Consider the following 6,837-nt stretch of genomic DNA (forward strand, 5'->3'; position numbering starts at 1 on the left):
AGCAACCTCCGCCAGAGCAGGCCCTAGCCAGTAACCTCCACAGGACCAGGTCCAAGCTAGTGACCTCTGCCAGAGCAGGCCTGAGCCAGGGACCTCCGCTGGAGCAGGTATGAGGGGGCAACTTCCAAGGGACCAGGCCTAGGCCAGGGACATCCACAGGAGCAAGCCTGAGCAGTACCAAGTCAGTGACCTCCGCCAGAGCAGGCCTGAGCCAGTGACCTCCAAGGAGGTAGACCCAAGTGAACCACCTCTGTGGGACTAGGTTCAAGTCAGCAACTTCTATGTGAGAAGGCCTGAGCCAGCGACCTCTGTGGGAGCAGGCCTGACCAGCTGTCTGGATTGCAGAGCAACCATGGGGATTGTCAAGCAATCTCCAGGAATGCTGAGTGACCTCCAGCTTGACTGGAACTGTGGCCCTGACTCCATCACAAGGAACAACCATATGAGCCTTGGAACTATTGGTACCTGGAAAAGTGATCACCAGAGACACCACCCAACTACACCATTCAGAGGAAAAGACGGGTAGACAAAGTAAGAACACACTCAACACCACAAAGAGCAACACAATACCAACAAAAACTAGTGGCTATTAAACAACAAGACTTGAAAACCCCAAAACAGATGACAGAAGAAAATGACCTAAAACATAACCTTAGTATAATGTTTGGGGTCCTTAAAGAAGAAATGGAAAATTTATTCAAAGAAATGTAGGGAAAGACAAACAACAAATTTGAATAAGTCAACAAATCCCTTAAAGAAAACCAAGAAAAAGCAATCAAACATATGAAAGAAATTATTCAAGACTTAAAAATCAAAATAGAGACAATAAAGAAAAGACACACTGAGGAAATTATAGAAAGGGAAATTGTGAGAAACAGTCAGAAAATACAACTGCAAGCATAAACATCAGAATACAAGAAATGGAAAAGAAAATCTCAAGTGTTAAAGACACAATAGAGGAATTAGACTCATCAGTCAAAGAAAACACCAAAATCTAACAAAAGCTTCACATAAAATATCCAGGAAATATGGAATGCCATAAAAAGACAGAACCTATGAATAATAGAGATGGAAGGAGAAGTCCAACTCAAAAGCTCAGAAAATATATTCAACAAAATTATAGAAGAAAACTTTCCCAACCTAAAGAAAGATGTGCACATAAAGATACAAGAAGCTTGCAGAACACAAAATAGAATGCACCAAAAAACTCCCCTCACCACATAATAATCAAAACACTAAACATACAGAATAAAGAAAAAATATTAAGAGCTGTAAAGAAAATAGGTCAAGTAACACATAAAGGTAGACCTATCAGAATTACACCCAACTTCTCAATGGAAACTATGAAAGCCAGAAGATCCTTGTCAAGCATTACTCAGACATTAAGAGACCAGAGATGCCATCCCAGACTACTATACCTTCTTCTCAGCACCTCATGGATCCTTCTCTAAAATAGACTACATACTCGGTAACAAAACAAAACTCAACAGATATAAAAAGAATGGAATAACCTAATATATCTTATCAGATCACCATGCCTTAAAATTAGAATTAAAGAACAACACTAATTTCAGAAAGTTCACAAAAACATGGAAATTAAACAATGCTTACCTGAATCACCCAGAAGGACTAGATGGCAGAAAATAATCAAATTGAGAGCTAAAATCAACAAAATAGAAACAAAGAAAACAATACAAAGAATCAATGAGGCAGAGAGTTGGTTCTTTGAGGAAATCAACAAAATAGACAAACTTTATCCAAACTAACCAAAAGGCAGAGAGAGAATACCAAAATCCACAAAATAAGAAATGAAAACAGGGATATAACAACAGACACGAATGAAATCCAGAGAACCACCAGGTCATATTTTGAAAACCTGTACTCCACAGAATTGGAAAATGTAATGGAAATTGACAATTTTCTGGATGAATATCACTTACCAAAATCAAATCAAGACCAGATAAGCAAATTAAATAGACCTGTAACTGCTAAAGAAATAGAAATAGTCATCAAAAGTTTCCAACCAAAAATATCCCAGGGCCAGATGGTTTCAGTACAGAATTCTACAAGATTTTCAAAGAAGAATTAATGCCAGTACTCTTCAAATTGTTTCAAATAATAGAAACAGAAAGAACTTTGCCAATTACCCTGATACCCAAACTACACAGAGACATTACTAAAAAAGGGAATTACAGACCAATCTCCCACATGAATATTGATGCAAAAAATCCTCAATAAAATACTAGCAAACTGAATCCAAGAACACATCAGAAAAATCATTCACTATGATCAAGTTGGATTCACCCCAGAGATGCAGGGATGGTTCAACATATGAAAATCTGTCAATGTAACTCACCATATAAACAAACTGAAAAAAAAACCCACATGATCATCTCATTAGATGCTGAAAAACCCTTTGATAAAATACAACACCCCATCATGATAAAGGTCTTGGAGAGACAAGGGATAAAAGGAACATACATAAACATAATAAAGGCAATATACAGCAAGCTGACAGCCAACATCAAACTTAATGGAGATAAACTCAAAACTATTTCACTGAAATCAGGAACAAGACAAGGATGTCCACTCTCTCCATATCTATTCAATATAGTTGTTGAGGTCCTAGAGCAATAAGACACCAAAAGGAGATCAATGGGATACAAATAAGAAAAAAAGAAGTCACAGTCTCATTATTTGCTGATGATATGATAGTTTACATAAGCTACCCAAAAATTCTACCAAGGAACTTCTACAATTCTTACACACCTTTGGCAATATAGCATGTTCCAAGATTAACTAAAAAAAATCAGTAGCCCTCATTTATACAGATGATACATGGTCTGAGAAAGAAATCAGAGAAACATCACCCTTCAATAGCCAAAAATAACATAAAATATCTTGGAATAACTTTAACCCAACAAGTGGAAGATCTGTATGACAAGAACTTTAAGTTTTTGAAGAAAAAAAAATTGAAGAAGACACCAGAAAATGGAAAGATCTCTTATGCCCTTGGGGAAGCAGAATTAACAGTAAAAATGGCAATCTTACCAAAAGTAAAGTCCAGGTTCAATGCAATGCCCATCAAAATCCCAGCAAAATTCTTCACAGATCTCCAAAGAATAATACCCAACTTCATATGGAAAAGCAAAAACCCAAGATAGCCAAAACAATCCTGTACAATAAAGAAACTCCTGGAAGCATCACAATCCAGACTTTAATCTCTACTACAGAGCTACAGTACTGAAACAGCCTGATATTGGCATAAAAACAGACAGGAGGACCAATGGAACCAATCGAAGACCTAGATATCAATCCACACACCTACAAACACCTGATTTTTGACAAAGAAGGAAAAAATATAAAATGGGAGAAAGAAATCATATTCAACAAATGGTGCTGGCATACTGGATATCAACGTGTAGAAGAATGAAAATAGATCCATAGCTATCACCATACACAAAACTCAGAGATCCACCTGCCTCTGCCTCCTGAGTGCTGGGATTAAAGGCGTGCACCACCACTGTCCAGCCAAATACTAGAAAATCTTTTTGGACAATGTAGAAAGAATGAAAATGTTCCTTATTTCACAGGACTGTACAGAGAAACCCTGTCTTGGGGGGGAGCTAAAAGAAAGGGGGGACTTTCTGATTATTATTGTAATTTTATCTTTTATCCAGGAATTATTCAGAAGCATATTCCTTAATTTTAATGTATACTGATTACTTCTAGTATTTCTGTTATTAATTTCTATTTATCTACAGTGAAGTCAGAGAGTCTATATACCATGTAGTTTTAGTCCTTAGGAATTTGTAGAAAGTTATTTCATGATATCACATATGATCACTCATACAATCAGTTCAAATAAATCCTGGCCTGGTAATTCAGGTCTATAATCCCAGCCAAATGGGAGGTTGAGGTAGAAAAACAGCAAGTTCAAAGTCAGCCTGTGCAACTTAGCAAAACCTTTCAGAAAACACTGAATAAGAAAAGGCGTGGGACTGAGTTTAGTGATAGGATACTGATACAGATATGTATGGGTTCACCCCCCCCCAATACCATAATTAAATGTGTACCCATCTCAACTGGAAATAATATTCTGTTATTTAAGTCTTCTAGAAACAAATTCTATCAGCTTTTAAAAAAGATATATGTCTCATTCAAAGTGCATTTTCAGTCATTCTTAGTGCCATTTTGAGATAATATTCCACATTTTCTATATCACTTCTATTGTAGGCAGTTGTCTCTTCCATAGTCATGCTTTAAGTGATGTCGGAATTATAATCAAGAGCTATTTCAGATGTTCCTCACTGAGTCTTAGTTTTACAAGCCTTACTGTACAATAACTAAGGTGGTTTTCACTCTACTTTGTTGTTTGTTTTGTTTACAAGAAGGAAGGCTTTATTTTGATCCACTGTTTGAGGTCATGGTCTCATTGGCCAATGAATGAACCTGTCTCAAAGTAGGTGAGTGCCATTCCTATAGATGGTACTTGATGTTATCCTCTGGCATTTATACATATGTACACATTTACATAGGCACACACATAAACTTGCACACAAACCCACACAAACATGAATTCAACTAATTTAATTAATAAAAAACAAAACAAAATCTGTTCTAGATGGACAGCTTATTGAGACTTTTATCATTGTATTCTAATGTCTAAAGTATAGATTAGAGCTCTAACTATGGGTTCTCCAATGATTCCCACGGTGGACACTAGATTGGATCCCTTTTCAAAAGGGCTGTCATCTGACCTTCTGACATTTCAGCTCTACCTTCATAGAAGGCAAAAGCCCACAGTTGTATGTGTGTGTGTGTGTGTGTCTGCATGTGTCTGTGTGTGTGTATCTGCTCATGCTGTGTAGGTAGATTTTCATCAGAACTGTAGATTAGCTCTGTTCTGCCAGCCACTCCCAAATAACCACACAGAGACTTATTATAATTAAAAATGTTTGACCAATAGCTTAGGATTATTACTAACTAGCTCTTACAACTTAAATTAACCCTTACTTTTATCTATGCTCTACCACATGGCTCAGTACCTTATTTCAGTATGACATGTTCATCTCCTGCTTCCTCTGTAGAAGGAAGACTCTGACTCCACCCTTCTTCTTCCCAATATCCTCTTAGTCTGGCTCTCCAACCTAATCTTTCCTGATCAGCTATAAGCCAATCAGCTCATTATTGACCATGAGAGTCACACATCTTCACAGTGAACAAAAGGATTATTCCACAGCCATGCTGAGTCATCTCCCTGATGTCTGTCCACTAGCCAATTTCCTTTATCACCTTGAAAATTATCAGATTCTTAAATATTTTGTCCCATTGCCACTAGATTCCTCTGTGAGGAGACTGAATTAGATCAGCCACTCTATCATTTCCAAAATTTTGCTTATAAAAAGAGAGAAGCTAGGCATGGTGACTCACACCTATAATCGCCACTCTCAGAAGACTGAACCAGGACAATCACAGTAAAGCCCAGCCCACCAGACAATGGTGGACTACTAAGCAAGACCTTGTTGAGAGGGTTGTTGGCTGTGGTGGCTCAAACCTGTAATTTCAGCCTTTGGAAGGATGAGGCAGGAGGTTGATGGAGGAGGGTCATCTTTCTATCTGTTGTTTCATTGGTTAAGTAATAAAGAAACTGCTTGGCCTCTGATAGGGTAGAATTTAGATAGGCGGAGTAAACAGAACAGAATGCTGGGAGAAAGAAGCTGAGTCAGGAGTCGCCATGATTCTCCCACTCCAGACAGACGCAGGTTAAGATCTTTCCTGGTAAGCCAGCTCGAGGAGTTACACAGATTATTAGAAATGGGTTAGATCGATATGTAAGAGCTAGCCAATAAGAAACTGAAACTAATGGGCCAAGTAGTGTTTAAAAGAATTTTCGGTTTTCAGCCGAAGCAGTGATTAAATGAATACAATTTGTGTGTTGTTATTTCGGGCATAAGCTTGCAGGCGGCCCAGGGTGCTGGGGACGCAGCCCCGCTGCTCTTATTTCAACAGATGCCGCCCAGACGTGTGGACAACTGAATCCACTGAAAGCCTGAGAAAGCTTGGCAAAGAGTAAAGCATGTTTTCTTGGTAGCTGCAATTTCTCTGTTCTACTCTGCTTGCTAGAGGCAAGCAAGCGCTCTCATCTAAGAGAGGCTTCCTGACTCAGCTTTAACTGCAAAACCCTGCAGCCCATTAAGAGGTTTTGCCACGAAACACTTAAAAGGTGTTGACAAAAAGCTGAACGCATGCTTTTCTGTTTTCAGCCGTAGCAGGAAAAAAGCTGCGCCATTTAAAAATGCCAGCTTTCTGGGCCGTCCTGCCAGGGCAAACTCTGACTGTTTGAGGCAGAAGGGCCAACTACAGAGAGAGGTCTTGTGGGTTGTCTGTGGACATAATGCTGCAACTTACTTGCTGGCAGGAACCTTGAAATGCTATAGAGTTGTGGCAGTAAACATGGCTACATCCAGTACCTCAGCCATGAGGCTGGAAAACTAAGGAATGGACTGAATCTAGCTGGCAAAGCCACGGCTTTAGTTCTACTGATATTGCTTGGTAAATTAAAGACTCATGTGGTCAGAAAAACAGAGAGAGATACAGTAAAGAGAGCATCAAAGACAAAGAAAATGTTTAAATGATTTACAGTGTGTTAAAAATATATGCAAACTAAAAGTTAAGTTCTTAAAAGTAAAAAATGAAAGAAAGAGAGTAGTTGGGTGTGGTAGTACACACCTTTAATCCCAACACTTGGGAGGCAGAGGGAGACTGACCTCTGTGACTTCAAGGTGTGGTAGCACACGCCTTTAATCCCAGTGCCTAGAAGGCAGAGACAAACAG

This window comes from Microtus ochrogaster, chromosome 19 (genome assembly GCF_000317375.1).
Source record: "Microtus ochrogaster isolate Prairie Vole_2 chromosome 19, MicOch1.0, whole genome shotgun sequence".
Classification (NCBI taxonomy): Eukaryota; Metazoa; Chordata; class Mammalia; order Rodentia; family Cricetidae; genus Microtus; species Microtus ochrogaster.